This window comes from Nerophis ophidion, linkage group LG05 (assembly GCF_033978795.1).
Source record: "Nerophis ophidion isolate RoL-2023_Sa linkage group LG05, RoL_Noph_v1.0, whole genome shotgun sequence".
Lineage (NCBI taxonomy): Eukaryota > Metazoa > Chordata > Actinopteri > Syngnathiformes > Syngnathidae > Nerophis > Nerophis ophidion.
Window position 1 is genome coordinate 24,882,819 of NC_084615.1, and position 16,660 is coordinate 24,899,478.

Below are 16,660 nucleotides of genomic sequence, written 5' to 3' on the forward strand. Positions count from 1 at the left end.
GATCAGTTAGAATAATACATAATGTTGGGTATAGAGAACATACAAAGCCTTTATTTATTGAATCAAAGATACTGAAATTCCACAACATAGTGGAATTGCAAACAGCTAAGATTATACACAAAGCAAACTATAACCTGCTTCCCAAGAATATACAACAATTCTTCTCAACAAAAGAAGAGAAATATAATTTTAGAGAAAAATGTAATTTAAAACATTTGTATGCACGTACAACACTTAAGACCTTCAGTATATCAGTATGTGGAATTAAATTATGGAATGGATTAAGCAATGCAATCAAACAATGTACTAATATGATCCACTTCAAGAAACTCTTCAAACTGGAAGTGTTTACAAAATACAAAAATGAAGAACCATGATAAACATTCTGATTTTACTCACCCATTCATTCTCAAAATAATCTGATTTATCTCATCGTATGGAATAAAACTTACTTCACCAATTATTTATTTATTTATTTATTTGTATTGTGATTACTTATTACTTATGGAGTATACATTGTGAATACATTGAGAACAGGAAGAGAACAAAAGTTTTAGCAACTGTTATGTAAAGAAAAGGGGTAGGATTAAATAAACTCTGCTTCTTCCTACTCCTTTTCGAACATGTTGAAAAGAGAAACTGGAAATTGTGATGTATCATGCTGTATGCTTGCATGTTCGAAATTAACTCAAACTCAAAGTTAATGATTATTTGCAAAAAAAAAAATTCTATCAGTTTGAACATCAAATAGGTTGTCTTTGTAGTGCATTCAATTGAATATGGTTTGAAAAGGATTTGCAAATCATTGTATTCCGTTTATATTTACATCTAACACAATTTCCCAACTCATATGGAAACAGAGTTTGTAGTCAAAGCAGTATATATAATAATAATAATAACTTCCTCACTGGCACTCATTGAGGGTGAACACTCCCCTTTCCCCTCCCTTATCTCTCCTGCTTGCTTCTTTGTCTTGTCTTAACTTTTTTGTTGCCACTTTTTTGCACTGGTCTCCAAATCTAAATATTGGAACTATTTAACTGGCCTAAAAGAAATTGACAAGATCTTGGGTTTGGGGGAACCTGCTTGTTATGACGGAGCGGCTGTTGCTAGACACGCGACGGATTCGTGGGAAAAGGAGTGCCGCGTGCCTGGTGACCCTTTCTGTCGAGGACGTGAATATATCCACCGATTTGGAATTATGACAACAGGACATCTGCTGATTGGAGCAAGCGTTGCTCTGGTTTGTCGACAAATTGGAAGTTGCTGGCAGTCTTCAAAGTACCCCAAAGCTGCCACAAATGAATGGAGGATGCGGGAAGAACAGTGGACACTCTTGTGATTTGGATCACATCGGACTGTCTGCCCCGCAGGATTTTGAGGACCGGTCATAGACAATTTAGAGTGAAAAGCAAATTTTATTTTCACTCGCATACAAAACCTTCTAACTTGGATTGTTTCCCTGGCTTCGAGACTCTCCCGAAGGACAGTGCGGCGAAGACACAGCAAACTCCCCTCTTGTCTCTCATGGACACACACCTGTAGTTGTTGACTTTGGACTTATCAGTTGCACGACATCAAGGCCGAGGAACAGAGACACACTGCAGGCTTACACACACACATGCTTCCACAAAAAAATATACGCAACACACACATACCCCACCCCCAATCCAACACTCTTGACGCAAAGCCCATATGGGTGATGGAAGGATGGGCAGCGCCTGAGAGTGCAGCCTGCCACCATGCTCCTCCCTTCCCCTCTATTGCTAGAGGGGAAGGGAGGGGCAGTTAAAAAGTACAAAGGGGAGTCCAGTCTAGATTGTACTTTTTTTTTACTCATCCTTTCCAAGCATTTACTTTTTATCTATCTTTTACGGGGCGCCTTGTGGCGACCCATCAGTGTACCTGTTCTGTAACCCTGTGCACTGTTTGTCTAATCTTGAATGGGTTTGTGCTGAAAGAAAAAGTTTCCTTGTACTTGTGCAATGACAAGAAAGACCTATCCCAGCGTATCCAATAATTTCGGGTCAATTTTGCGGCTGTTTTTGATGCACTCCACTGCTATATTCATATTTGTGCTGGCAAAATGTACGCCAGAAAATACACAATGACCAAAAATAAACGTGTTACCCTCATTTTGCCATAAAATTTTCATTGGCTTTGGTCCAACAATTGCGGAGAAATTATGATTTTGGTGTGAAGTATGTCAACTGTGGTGTCTGCCTCCAAAGTATTGCTTGTAATCACTGTGCTATGTATGCCTGTGCTCTGACTTTTGCTTTTGTTAAATATTTTTCATAGGTTTGGCTGTGGCGAGTCATGGTTTCCTGATTTCATTATCACCTTATTAACTTAAATGCTGAGTTAATGCTGCTTTTTACTGCAATATGTATTAGTTGGCTTATTGGTGACACATGCCGAAAAGGTGCAATTTTGAAGTTTTGTCAGGTTAAGTCAGGGGTTGGCAACTCAAAATGTTGAAAAAGCCAAATTAAACCAAAAATACAGGAGCCTCAAAAAATGTAAGCCTTATATAAGTATTATAATAAAGGCAAAACTTGATGTGAGTGTCTATATTAGCATATACTATCAAAGCGACTGTGTGTCACAGGCTGATGCAAATCTTTGACAGAAATGTTAAAATGCAACATTTATTTTACACATTTTTGCAACATTGAAAAAAATTAGCAAAACGGAGACTTCTCAGAGGGTAAGAAAACGCCTGGAAAATACAAACAACTATCAGACATGCAGCCAATATTACGGTCACCGCACTGCTGCCACCTTGTGGTTTGTATGTTCAGTTTTTCCTTTGTTGATGCAGTACACCAGGCTCTTACTTTTCTTCTTCCTCCTAGAGTTCCTGTGTTTCCCTTGTTGGCGGAGTTGTGAGACGTGCACAGCTGTGTCTACTCTTCCCGGCACTACTTAAGCAGCACTTTGATGCTGAATGGCATTCGCCGATTCCACTCCTCGACTCTCCATGTCAGAAGACTCCTATGCTTCCCGAGTTTTTGATGCTTACCTTCTTGGCTATTCTCAGTGCCATTCAGCTTGGTGTTGTGTGGTAATTTGCACGCCTTGCAACTCCAACCCAAGTCTAGTTATTTTTGTATATTAGATTTTGTTCTTTTTTCCACGGTTCTCATTTTATTTTGTCTTTTTCGCATCGTTGCCTTTTGTTATCTCCTGTTTGGATCATTGTTGAGTACTTTTTCCTTAAAGGCCTACTGAAATGAGATTTTCTTATATAAATGGGGATAGCACGTCCATTCTATGTATCATACTTGATCATTTCGCGATATTGCCATATTTTTGCTGAAAGGATTTAGTAGAAAACGTCCACGATAAAGTTTGCAACTGGAGAAAAGCCCTTCCTCTACCGTAAGTCGTGGACGATGACGTCACATGTTGAGGGCTCCTCATATATTCACATTGATTTGAATGGGAGCCTCCAACAAAAACAGCTATTCAGACCGAGAAAACGACAATTTCCCCATTAACTTGAGCGAGGATGAAAGATTCGTGTGTGAGGATATTGATAGTGACGGACTGGAAAAAAAAAACCAAAAAACAAGTTAAAGACCCCGGTGGAGCCCATCAAGATCCAGGGCCGGGAGGTGGCAGTGGTGGGGCAATATAAGTACCTGGGAGTTCATTTGAACAGCAAACTGGACTGGAAGGACAACTGCAATGCTGCTTACAACAAGGGAATGAGCAGACTCTTTTTCCTGAGGAAGCTTAGGTCCTTTAATGTGTGCAGCAAGCTATTGGAGATTTTCTATCAGTCTGTTGTGGCCAGTGCCCTTCACTTCGCTGTGGTTTGTTGGGGGAGCAGCACCAGCAAAAGGCACTCAAACCGGATTGATAAACTGATCCGGAAAGCCGGCCTAACTATTGGCTCGCAGTTGGAGGCTTTTGTATCAGTGAGGGGACAAGAGGACACTGGACAAACTTCTGGCCATCATGGACAATCCTCCCCACCCACTCCACCAGACAATTGAGGGACAGCGGAGTTCATACTCCAACAGGCTCCTTCAGCTTCCTTCCCGCATTGTGCAATTCAAGAACTCCTTCATTCCACACTCCATCCAGCTGTATAATCACTCCCCATACAGCAACACATAATATCCGTCTATTACCTTACACCTTCTATGTCATCTACTTTTCTTTGTTGTTAATGTCTATATTCTATTTTCTGATGGACTTACTCTCTTTTTTATGCTGGGGCTGCCAAATATACTGTGATAGTGTACATAGCATTTGGTATACATTTTATCTGTGTTATAGACCTATTATATCTGTATGTATAATATACTGTACACATATTAAGTATATATTGTATATATTCGCAGATATGTTATATTTTACATTGCTATACCTAGTCTATATATACCTGCACTGTCCTTTCCATCCTTACACTTTCCATCATTGTAACTAAGCTATTGTGTTGAACAATTTCCCTTGTGGATCATTAAAGTTTGTCTAAGTCTAAGTCTAAAAAAAAAAAAAAAAACGCGATTGCAATCGCGTTGCAAGGAGAGACAGATTCATATGTTTTTTTAGAGTGTTTTAGTGAGTTTAACTGTACCTGATAGTCGGAAGTGTACGTCCACGGCCGGGTGTTGACGCGCATTGTCTCAAGGAAGTCGACGGCAGCTTTATAGACGGCACAAGCTCAGCTGATATCCGGTAAGAGGCAACTTTTTAACCACAATTTTCTCACCGAAACCTGCTGGTTGACATGTAGTCGGGATCCATGTCCGCTGTGATCCATAATAAAGTTTCACCTCCGTGAATATTAAACAAGGAATCACCGTGTGTTTGTGTGGCTGAAGGCTAAAGCTTCCCAACTCCGTCTTTCTACTTTGACTTCTCCAATATTAATAGAACAAATTGCAAAATATTCAGCACACAGATGACCAAAATACTGTGTAATTATGCCGTTAAAGCAGACGACTCTTAGCTGTGTGTGTACGCAGCGCTCATATTCATAACAGCCCGTGACGTCACGCGTACACGTCATCATTACGAGACGTTTTCAAGAAAAAAGTCCCGGGAAATTTAAAATTGCAATTTAGTAAACTAAAAAGGCCGTATTGGCATGTGTTGCAATGTTAATATTTCATTATTGATATATAAACTATCAGACTGCGTGGTCGGTAGTAGTGGGTTTCAGTAGGCCTTTAAGTAAAATAACCTGCAAGCGAGATATGATGATGCATTATTTACATACAGCAAGCCTAAATAGCATGTTAGCATCGATTAGCTTGTAGTCATGCAGTAACCAAATATGCCTGATGAGAACTCCAACAAGTCAACAACATCAACAAAGCTCACCTTAGTGCATTTACACACAGCTTAAAATGTGTGGTGGACGAAATGAAAATGTGGCATAAAACACATATTTCTGTGGCAGTGTCGAAGACAGTTGTAGTACCTACGGTGATTTCGAGGACGGCACTCGCCAAATACTCTCATCAGTGAAGCATGTTTAAAGTAAACGGTGGGATTTCTAACAATTAGGGAAAGTTTGTGTCATGTTTGTCCTCATATAGTAATCAAAACAAAAAATATATATTTTGTCCTATCTTTTTCTATTTTCATACATTTAAAAAAAAAAAAAACGGAGCCACTAGTGCGGTGCTTAAGAGCCGCGGATTGCTGACCCCCAGGCTAAGTGTATTAATTCACAGTTACTAAGACTATGCCGGATAACCCCTTAAACGAATATTTATGTAGCCTAGCCACGATAAACTGACGTTTAAAGTCCCCATCCTCGGGCAAATTTTTACACGGGTAAATGTGCCATGTACAGTATTTCTTGAATCTGCGGTTCTTAGCTTGATATGGACTCATTGACCGTTTACAAACTGAGTTCGGAGAGGGAGTGGCGCCAAAAATACCGCGCAACACCCAGCTTCATAATAAAGCGGTTTCGTACCTCGGAGCTAACCACTGGAAGTATAAAGGCGAGTCATCCAGACATGCCCGTGTTTCTCCTTCCGTCTCTACAGACGCTTGTGGAAATCACACATTAATACCTTAAGAAAAAGTGATTGCAGCTATTTCGGATTCAACACTCCTCAGACGGCAAAAAAACTTTCGGATTTCCAGGTCAGCTGAGATTTTACTTACCGAAAAACTTTGAAGGAGAGACAACGAGAAATGCCGTCGAGGGAAAACTATGGAAAACGGCGAATGCATTTGGACTGGCAAAGCAGACTATTAGTTATTGCCCGCCATGTATGTCGCGGACTCAACGTCTAGGACCAGAGTATATAAAAAGACACCAAAAACGAATGGACAATGAAGGTTAAGGCAAAAGAGTGAGGAGTGTCCTGACCAGATATCACAATCCCTAGTTTGATTGCTGTAAAGTGTTATTACATTGTTTACGTGTCTAATTAAGATTTGATTAATTTATAATGGCTTAGGTGTGATTCACTACAATAGGGCCCCACGGCACACTGGATACCAGTTAATTGGAATACTGCTGCACTGGATATTGTCAAAATAAGTTAAATTTAAGAACTTGCACACGTGCGCATTTTCGGCGAAAGCGTATTAGGTCACGTTGCACCGGCGGACGAAGGGGGAAGGGGTATTAAACAGTGGCATTGTTGTGTGTGGACATGGGACGAAGTTGAGGTTGACCTGTCTTCATGTCCGCTTTTCCTCCATACATAGAGTGTGCCGGTCAAGTCACATAGTATATGCGGCTTGTACAAGCACAAGTGAATGCAAGGCATATTTGAGCAACAGCCAAACAGGTCACACTGAGGGAGGCCGTATGAACAACTTTAACCCTGCTACAAATATGCGCCACACTGTGAAGCCACACCAAACAAGAATGACACACATATTTCGGGAGAACATCCGCAACGTAACCCAACATAAACACAACACAACAAATACCCAGAACCCCTTGCAGCACTAGCTCTTCCGGGACGCTACAATATACAACCCCGCTACCACCAAACCCCGCCACCCTCCAACCCTGACCGCCTCATTGTTATTCCATCCATCCATCCATTATCTTCCGCTTATCCGAGGTCGGGTCGCGGGGGCAGCAGCCTAAGCAGGGAAGCCCAGACTTCCTTCTCCCCAGCCACTTTGTCTAGCTCTTCCCGGGGGATCCAGAGGCAATCCCAGGCCAGCCGGGAGACATAGTCTTCCCAACGCGTCCAGGGTCTTCCCCGTGGCCTCCTACCGGTTGGACGTGCCCTAGGGAGGCGTTCGGGTGGCATCCTGACCAGATGCCCGAGTCACCTCATCTGGCTCCTCTTGATGTGGAGGAGCAGCGGCTTTAATTTGGCAGAGCTTCTCACCCTATCTCTAAGGGAGAGCCCCGCCACCCGACGGAGGAATCTCATTTCGGCCGCTTGTACCCGTGATCTTATCCTTTCGGTCACGACCCAAAGCTCATAAACATAGGTGAGGATGGGAACGTAGATCGACCAGTAAATTTAAAGCTTTGCCTTCCGGCTCAGCTCCTTCTTCACCACAACGGATCAATACAACGTCCGCATTACTGAAGACGCCGCACCGATCCGCCTGTCGATCTCACGATCCACTCTTCCCCCACTCGTGAACAAGACTCCTAGGTACTTGAACTCCTCCACTTGGCGCAGGGTCTCCTCCCCAACCCGGAGATGGCACTCCACCCTTTTGCGGGCGAGAACCATGGACTCGGACTCGGAGGTGCTGATTCTCATTCTGGTCGCTTCACACTCGGCTACGAACCGATCCAGCGAGAGCTGAAGATCCCAGCCAGATGAAGCCATCAGGACCACATCATCTGCAAAAAGCAGAGACCTAATCCCGTGGCCACCTAACCGGAACCCCTCAACGCCTTGACTGCGCCTAGAAATTCGGTCCATAAAAGTTATGAACAGAATCGGTGACAAAGGACAGCCTTGGCGGAGTCCAACCCTCACTGAAAACATGTCCGACTTACTGCCAGCAATGCAGACCAAGCTCTGACACTGATCATACAGGGAGCGGACCGCCACAATAAGACAGTCCGGTACCCCGTACTCTCTGAGCACTCCCCACAGAACTTCCCGAGGGACACGGTCGAATGCCTTCTCCAAGTCCACAAAGCACATGTAGACTGGTTGGGCAAACTCCCATGCACCCTCAAGAACCCTGCCGAGAGTATAGAGCTGGTCCACAGTTCCACGACCAGGACGAAAACCACACCGTTCCTCCTGAATCCGAGGTTCGACTATCCGGCTTAGCCTCCTCTCCAGTGCACCTGAATAAACCTTACTGGGAAGGCTGAGGAGTGTGATCCCACGATAGTTGGAACACACCCTCCGGTCCCCCTTCTTAAAGAGAGGGACCACCACACCGGTCTGCCAATCCAGAGGTACCGCCCCCGATGTCCACGCGATGCTGCAGAGTCTTGTCAACCAAGACAGCCCCACAGCATCCAGAGCCTTAAGGAACTCCGGGCGGATCTCATCTACCCCCGGGGCCTTGTCGCCGAGGAGCTTTTTAACTACCTTAGGATCCTCAGCCCCAGAAATAGGAGAGCCCACCACAGATTACCCAGGCACCGCTTCCTCAAAGTAAGACGTGTTGGTGGGATTGAGGAGGTCTTCGAAGTATTCCCTCCACCGATCCACAACATCCGCAGTCGAAGTCAGCAGAACACCATCCGCACCATTCACGGTGTTGATAGTGCACTGCTTCCCCTTCCTGAGGCGGCGTATGGTGGTCCAGAATCGCTTCGAAGCCGTCATGAAGTCGTTATCCATGGCTTACCCGAACTCTTCCCATGTCCGGGTTTTTGCTTCCGCGACCGCTAAAGCTGCACACCGCTTGGCCCGTCGGTACCCGTCAATTCCTCCGGAGTCCTATGAGCCAAAAGAATCCGATAGGACTACTTCTTGAGGTTGACGGCATCCTTCACTGCTGGTGTCCACCAACGGGTTCTGGGATTACCGCCACGACAAGCACCAACAACCTTGCGGGCACAGCTCCAATCAGCCGTCTCGACAAGAAAGGTTCGGAACATGGTCCACTCGGACTTAATGTCCCGCACCTCCCTCGTGACATGTTTGAAGTTCTTCCGGAGGTGGGAATTGAAACTCTCTCTGACAGGAGACTCTGCCAGACGTTCCCAGCAGACCCTCACAATGCCCTTGGGCCTGCCAAGTCTGTCCGGCATCCTCCTCCACCATCGCAGCCAACTCACCACCAGGTGGTGATCGGTAGAAAGCTCCGCCCCTCTCTTCACCCGAGTGTCCAAAACATGAGGCCGCAAATCCGATGACACAACTACAAAGTCGATCATGGAACTGTGGCCTACGGTGTCCTGGTGCCAAGTGCAGATATGGACACCCTTATGTTTAAACATGGTGTCTGTTATGGACAATCCGTGACGAGCACAAAAGTCCAATAACAAAACAGCACTCGGGTTTAGATCCGGGCGGCCATTCTTCCCAATCACGCCTCTCCAGGTTTCACTGTCGTTGCCAACATGAGCGTTGAAGTCCCCCAGTAGGACAAGGGAATCACCCGGGGGAGCACTTTCCAGTACTCCCTTGAGTGTACCCAAAAAGGGTGGTTACTCTGAACGGCTGTTTGGTGCGTAAGTAACAATAACATTGTTATTTCATTTTCAAATGTATTTGCCTGTGGAAAAAGTTAATCTTGATATTTACCTCAGAAGGCTGCAAATAGAAAAGAGGTATTACAGTTTTTATTTAAAATTGTATTTCTTCACTGTTTTTTGGTTTGTTTTTTGTAAGCTGATTTCGCACTATTAAGTTATGTAAGCGTTTCTTGTTTTATATTCAGTGTTAAAGCAAATCAGTGTAGCAACCTGACCAATAATTAACGTTTTATTAATGCACTCTTTCTACTTCAAGGCTCGAATGTTTGATTCATTCAATATTGTTATTTTATTTTCAAATGTATTATTAGCCTGTGGAAAAAGTTTATTTTGATATTTACCTCAAAAGGCTGCAAATAGAAAAGAGGCATTCAATTTGTATTTAAAATTTGATATGCCATCGACATTTTTAATTATTATTATTATTATTCGAAAATCGATTTTGCATGTCACTAGAAAGATATGTAACCCTTGCTTGTTCATACTCAATGCAGAACTTGTTTGGGTCCCTATTAAAAAGTTAATTTGTTCAAACTTGGCCCACGGCCTTGTTCAGTTTTAAATTTTGGCCCACTCTTTATTTGAGTTTGACACTCCTGCCTTAGTGTATTAAATCACAGTTACTGAGAGTGTGACATACCAGATTGTTTTTTAAAAATGTTTTACTTTTAATTTCAACATTTACAAACAGACGAGAAACAATAATCAAAATAAGTACAAAAACAGTTTAAAATAACTAAAATAAAATACAAATATATATATATATATATATATATATATATATATATATATATATATACACACACACACACAAAGTGCAAAGCCATAGGCTCACTCAATTCCAGTAAATAACTTAAATTTGGAACACAGCATCATCGTTTTCACACCATTTTTGTTGTTAGAGGTAGAGAGTGTTTTAATGTAGAGTTGTAAATCTTTTTTAAAGGGACAAAAGACAGGTTGGGTATTGAGAAACTTACATTCATGAATATAAAACTTAGCCAATTTCTATTACTATGAGGTTGCAAAGGTAAAATTCCTTTTCAAATGTTTGAAAAATATCACATCTTTAAAACAAACCACAAATTTGTCATGAATATTGTCCAGGATGACGCGACAAATGCCTTGCCATAGTGATCGAGTGCTTTCACAAGTCCAAAAAAAGTGGTAAACAGTCTCTGGATGCATGTTACATAAGGTGCAGGTAACATCAATGTCCTTCTTGTATCTAACCATCACAGTCGTTACAGGGTAATAACGATGAATGCTTTTAAAAGATATCTCTTTGACTTTGTTGGTAAGTAAATACCTGTTAGGAATGGACCACGTTTTGACCCAACAGATGTCATTCACAACATTATTCCAGAGCGCAATTACATAAGAATAATAATAATCATTTTGGAATAAGCTGCTGATTTTTCTGTTATTTTTCTGATCAAAGCAAAGCTTTCCCACAGGAGTGTCAAGTGGATCATTCACAATTTGTACAGCAGAAAGAGGAGATGTGTAAACCCTGTACAACATAACAACACCTGTTGGAATAGCATCAAATACGATGGTAAATTGTTTGGGAGTCACAGGGACCTTAAAGGCCTACTCAAACCAACTACTACTGACCACGCAGTCTGATAGTTTATATATCAATGATGAAATTGCAACACAAGCCAATACGGCCTTTTCAATTTATTAAATTGCAATTTGAAATTTTGCGCGAAGTATCCTGTTGAAAACGTCGGTATGATGACGCGTATGATGATGCGTGCGAGTGACGTCTCGGATTGTAGCGGACATTTTTTTCCATCCCGAGCCAAGCTATAAGAAGTCTCCTTTAATCGCATAATTACACAGTATTCTGGACATCTGTGTTGCTGAATCTTTTGCAATTTTTTCAATTAATAATGGAGAAGTCAAAGAAGAAAGATGTAGGTGGGACGCGGTGTATTGCAGCTGCCTTTAGCAACACAAACACAGCCGGTGTTTCCTTGTTTACATTCCCGAAGGTAAAGCTTTACTATGGAACAGAGCGGTCAAGCGAACATGGTTCCCGACCACATGTCAACCAGCAGGTTTCGGTGAGAAAATTGTGGTAATAAGTCCGCTGTTACCGTAGACATGAGCGGAGCTTGTGTCCTCCTGCAGCTGCGGACTTTCTTACCTCCTCCCACCGGAGACACTGGCGGTCACCACACCCGTGGCCACACCCCTCCGACTTTCATGAACCATATAATCTCACTAAAATACTAGTAACACAATAAGCAGTTAAGGGGTTTTCCAGAATGATCCTAGTAAATGTGTGTAATAACATCTGATTTGCTCCCACTGCCCTCGCCTTTTTTTTTTTTCTAGTCCTTCACTCTCACTATCCTCAGCCACGATCTTTCATCCTCGCTCAAATTAATGGGGAAATCATCGCTTTCTCGGTCCGAATCACTCTCGCTGCTGGTGGCTATGATTGTAAACAATGTGTGGATATGAGGAGCTCCACAACCCGTGACGTCACGCGCACATCGTCTAATACTTCCGGTACAGGCAAGGCTTTTTTATTAGCGACCAAAAGTTGCGAACTTTATCGTCGATGTTCTCTACTAAATCCTTTCAGCAAAAATATGGCAATATCGCGAAATGATCAAGTATGAGACATAGAATGGACTTCCTATCCCCATTTTATTAAGAAAATCTAATTTCAGTAGGCCTTTAAAATGGTTGAGCATCTCTTGGTAATTAAAAAGTTGACCTTCCTTATTCAAAAGCTGACTCACTAAAATATTGTTGAACCAATTGTTGAGGAAAAGAGATTTCCTTCTGTAACATGTGACATACCAGTTTTCCCATGAGTATGTATGCTTCAGTGACGTGCTGTCAGGGGAGGCAAGTGAGGCAGTGCCTCACCTGCCACCAGGAGGCTTAACCATGAGATGTTACAAAACGAAGTCCATCCATCCATCCCTTTTCTACCGCTTATTCCCTTTTGGGGTCGCGGAGGGTGCTGGCGCCTATCTCAGCTACAATCGGGCGGAAGGCGGGGTACACCCTGGACAAGTCGCCACCTCATTGCAGGGCCAACACAGATAGACAGACAACATTCACACTCACATTCACACACTAGGGCCAATTTAGTGTTGCCAATCAACCTATCCCCAGGTGCATGTCTTTGGAAGTGGGAGGAAGCCGGAGTACCCGGAGGGAACCCACGCATTCACGGGGAGAACATGCAAACTCCACACAGAAAGATCCCGAGCCTGGATTTGAACCCAGGACTGCAGGACCTTCGTATTGTGAGGCAGATGCACTAACCCCTCTGCCACCGTGAAGCCCTACAAAAAGAGAAATATTAAAACTTATTTTATTTTATTATTTCAAAACGAAGTAATAAAATAAAATAAGTTTTAATATTTCTCTTTTGGTTTATGCTTTCTATATGATTTTGGTGTGGTTCCTGTATATTTTGATAGTTTTCATGGACAAAATCGCAGAAATTCCATGTTTCCTGATCAAAACAATTCAGCAGCAGATGAGAATTGAGGCAGACACAGGCGGTGCCTCCACGGCTACACACAGTGTGTATTGGGCGTGTGCGTGTGAAGGGGCGCATGCTTGTTGCCACGAGGAAAAGGCAGGTCTTGAGGCAGTAAGTACCTCTGCCTCAAGGTAGGGGGCGATACATTGTCGACTTGCAGTTCAATGGCTTCGCAGTACTCTGGACTCGCCACACTGGGAGAAGTAGGGGCGCTCAAGCTAGCAGACACAGCGGAAGCCAGCATTTTTTATTTTATTTTTTTAACTGTATTTATAACAAACATGGCATTTTTATTAGAGTAAGCCAGCGTTTGTGGGTGTTTTTTGAAGTGGATCATATTAGTACATTGTTTGATTGCTTTGCTTAATCCATTCCATAATTTAATTCCACATACAAATATACTGAAAGTCTTAAGTGTTGTACGTGAGTACAAATGTTTTAAATTACATTTTTCTCTAAGATTATATTTATCCTATTAAAGGCCTACTGAAATTTGATTTTCTTATTCAAACAGGGATAGCAGGTCCATTCTATGTGTCATACTTGATCATTTCGCGATATTGCCATAATTTTGCTGAAAGGATTTAGTAGAAAACATCGACGATAAAGTTTGCAACTTTTGGTCGCTAATAAAAAAGCTTTGCCTGTACCGGAAGTAGCAGACGATGTGCGCGTGACGTCACGGGTTGTGGAGCTCCTCACATCCTCACATTGTTTACAATCATAGCCACCAGCAGCGAGAGCGATTTGGACCGAGAAAGCGACGATTTCCCCATTAATTTGAGCGAGGATGAAAGATTTGTGGCTGAGGATAGTGAGTGAAGAACTTGAAAAAAAAAAAGGCGAGGGCGGTGGAAGCGATTCAGATGTTAATACACACATTTACTAGGATAATTCTGGAAAACCCCTTATCTTCTTATTGTGTTACTGGTGTTTTACTGAGATTATATGGTACCTGAAAGTCGAGGGGTGTGGCCATGGGTGTGGTGACCGCCAGTGTCTCCGGTGGGAGGAGGTAAGAGAATCCACAGCTGCAGGAGGACGCAAGCTCCACTCATGTCTACGGTAAGAGCCGACTTATTACCACAATTTTCTAACCGAAACCTGCCGGTTGACATGTGGTCTGTAACCATGTTTGCTTGACCGCTATGTTCCATAGTAAAGCTTCACCATCGGGAATGTAAACAAGGAAACACCGGCTGAGCTATTCGGACCGAGAAAACGACAATTTCCCCATTAATTTGAGCGAGGATGAAAGATTCAAGTTTGAGGATATTGATAGCGACGGACTAGAAAAAAAAAAAAAATCAAGTTAAAAAAAAAACGCGATTGCATTGGGACGGATTCAGATGTTTTTAGACACATTTACTGGGATAGTTCTGGGAAATCACTTATCATTCTATTGTGTTGCTAGTGTTTTAGTGAGTTTAATAGTACCTGATAGTCGGAGGGGTTTGTCCACGGGTGTCTTGAGGCCAGTGTCTGATGGAAGTCGACGGCAGCAGTATGGACGGCACAAGCTCAGCTGATCTCCGGTAAGGGGTGACTTTGTACCACAATTTTCTCACCGAAAACTGCTGGTTGACATTTGGTCGGGATCCATGTTCGCTTGACCGCTCTGATCCATTGGAAAGCTTCACCTCTGAGAATTTTAACAAAGGAATCACCGTGTGTTTGTGTGGCTAAAGGCTAAAGCTTTCCAACTCCATCTTTCTACTTTGACTTCTCCATTATTAATTGAACAAATTGCAAAAGATTCATCAACACAGATGTCCAAAATACTGTGTAGTTATGCGGTTAAAGCAGACAACTTTTAGCTGTGTGTATGCGCAGGGCTTATACTTCCCAACAGTCCGTGAGGTCACGCGTACACATTATCATTCCGCGACGTTTTCAACAAGAAACTCCCGGGAAATTTAAAATTGCAATTTAGTAAACTAAAAAGGCCGCATTGGCATGTGTTGCAATGTTAATATTTCATCATTGATATATAAACTATCAGACTGCGTGGTCGGTAGTAGTGGGTTTCAGTAGGCCTTTAAAGCAGACTACTTATAGCTTGGATAGGGCTGGAAAAAAATGTCCGCTACAATCCGAGACGTCACGCGCACGCGTCATCATATGCGTCATTATACCGACGTTTTCAACAGGATACTTTGCGCGAAATTTAAAATTGCAATTTAGTAAACTAAAAAGGCCGTATTGGCATGTGTTGCTATGTTAAGATTTCATCATTGATATACCGTATTTCCTTGAATTGCCGCAGGGCATATAGTATGCTTATGCCTTGAATTACTGCCGGGTCAAACTCGCTTCCCAAAATAATTAGCGCATGCTTAGTATTACCGCCTGGTCAAACTCGTGACGTCACGAGTGACACTTCCCCTGTCATCATTTTCAAAATGGAGGAGGCTGATTTCAATATCAGTAATTTGAAATCGCATAAAGGGAAGAAGATTATATAAGAGTTATTCAGTAGGACTTAAAGGCCTACTGAAACCCACTACTACCCACCACGCAGTCTGATAGTTTATATATCAATGATGAAATATTAACATTGCAACACATGCCAATACGACCTTTTTAGTTTACTAAATTACAATTTTAAATTTCCCGGGAGTTTCGTCTTGGAAACGTTGTGTAATGATGACGTGTACGCAAGACGTCACGGGTTTTTAGGAAGTATGAGTGCTACGCACACACACCTAAAAGTCATCTGCTTTAACGGCAAAATTACACAATATTTTGGAGATCTGTGTTGCTGAATCTTTTGCAATTTGTTCAATAATATTGGAGAAGTCACAGTAGAAAGATGAAGTTGGGAAGCTTTAGGCTTTAGCCACACAAACACACGGTGATTCCTTGTTTAAATTTCCAGGAGGTGAAACTTTACTATGGATCAAGCGAACATGAATCCCGACCACATGTCAACTAGCAGGTTTCGGTGAGAAAATTGTGGTTAAAAAGTCGCTTCTTACTGGAGAAAAGCTGAGACACTGCGCGTCAAGACACCCGTGGAGACACACCTCCGACAATCAGGTAATATTAAACTCACCAAAACCCTAGCAACACAATAGAAAGATAAGGGATTTCCCAGAATTATCCTAGTAAATGTATTTAAAAACATCAGAATCCGTCTCAATGCAGTCGCGTTTTTTTTTTTTACTCGTTTTTTTTTTTTTTTTTAGTCCGTCGCTATCAATATCCTCAAACACAAATATTTCATCCTCGCTCAAATTAATGGGGAAATTGTCGTTTTCTTGGTCCGAATAGCACTTTTTGTTGGAGGCTCCCATTAAAATCAATGTGAATATGTGAGGAGACCCCACACTTGTCATCGTCTGCGACTTCTTGTAGAGGCAGGGCTTTTGTCTTAGCACCAACATCGTGGATGTTCTCTACTAAATCCTTTCAGCAAAAATATGGCAATATCGCGAAATGATCAAGTATGACACATAGAATGGATCTGCTATCCCCGTTTTAATAAGGAAATCTCATTTCAGTAGGCCTTTAAGGTC

At 42.5% G+C, this 16,660-nt stretch overlaps 1 long non-coding RNA gene across 1 annotated transcript in view; it reads right to left on the reverse strand.

The window, feature by feature from the left end:
* Positions 1 to 16,660, reverse strand: part of LOC133552845 (uncharacterized) — a 40,016-nt gene that overhangs the window by 22,652 nt on the left and 704 nt on the right. The window lies entirely within an intron of this gene.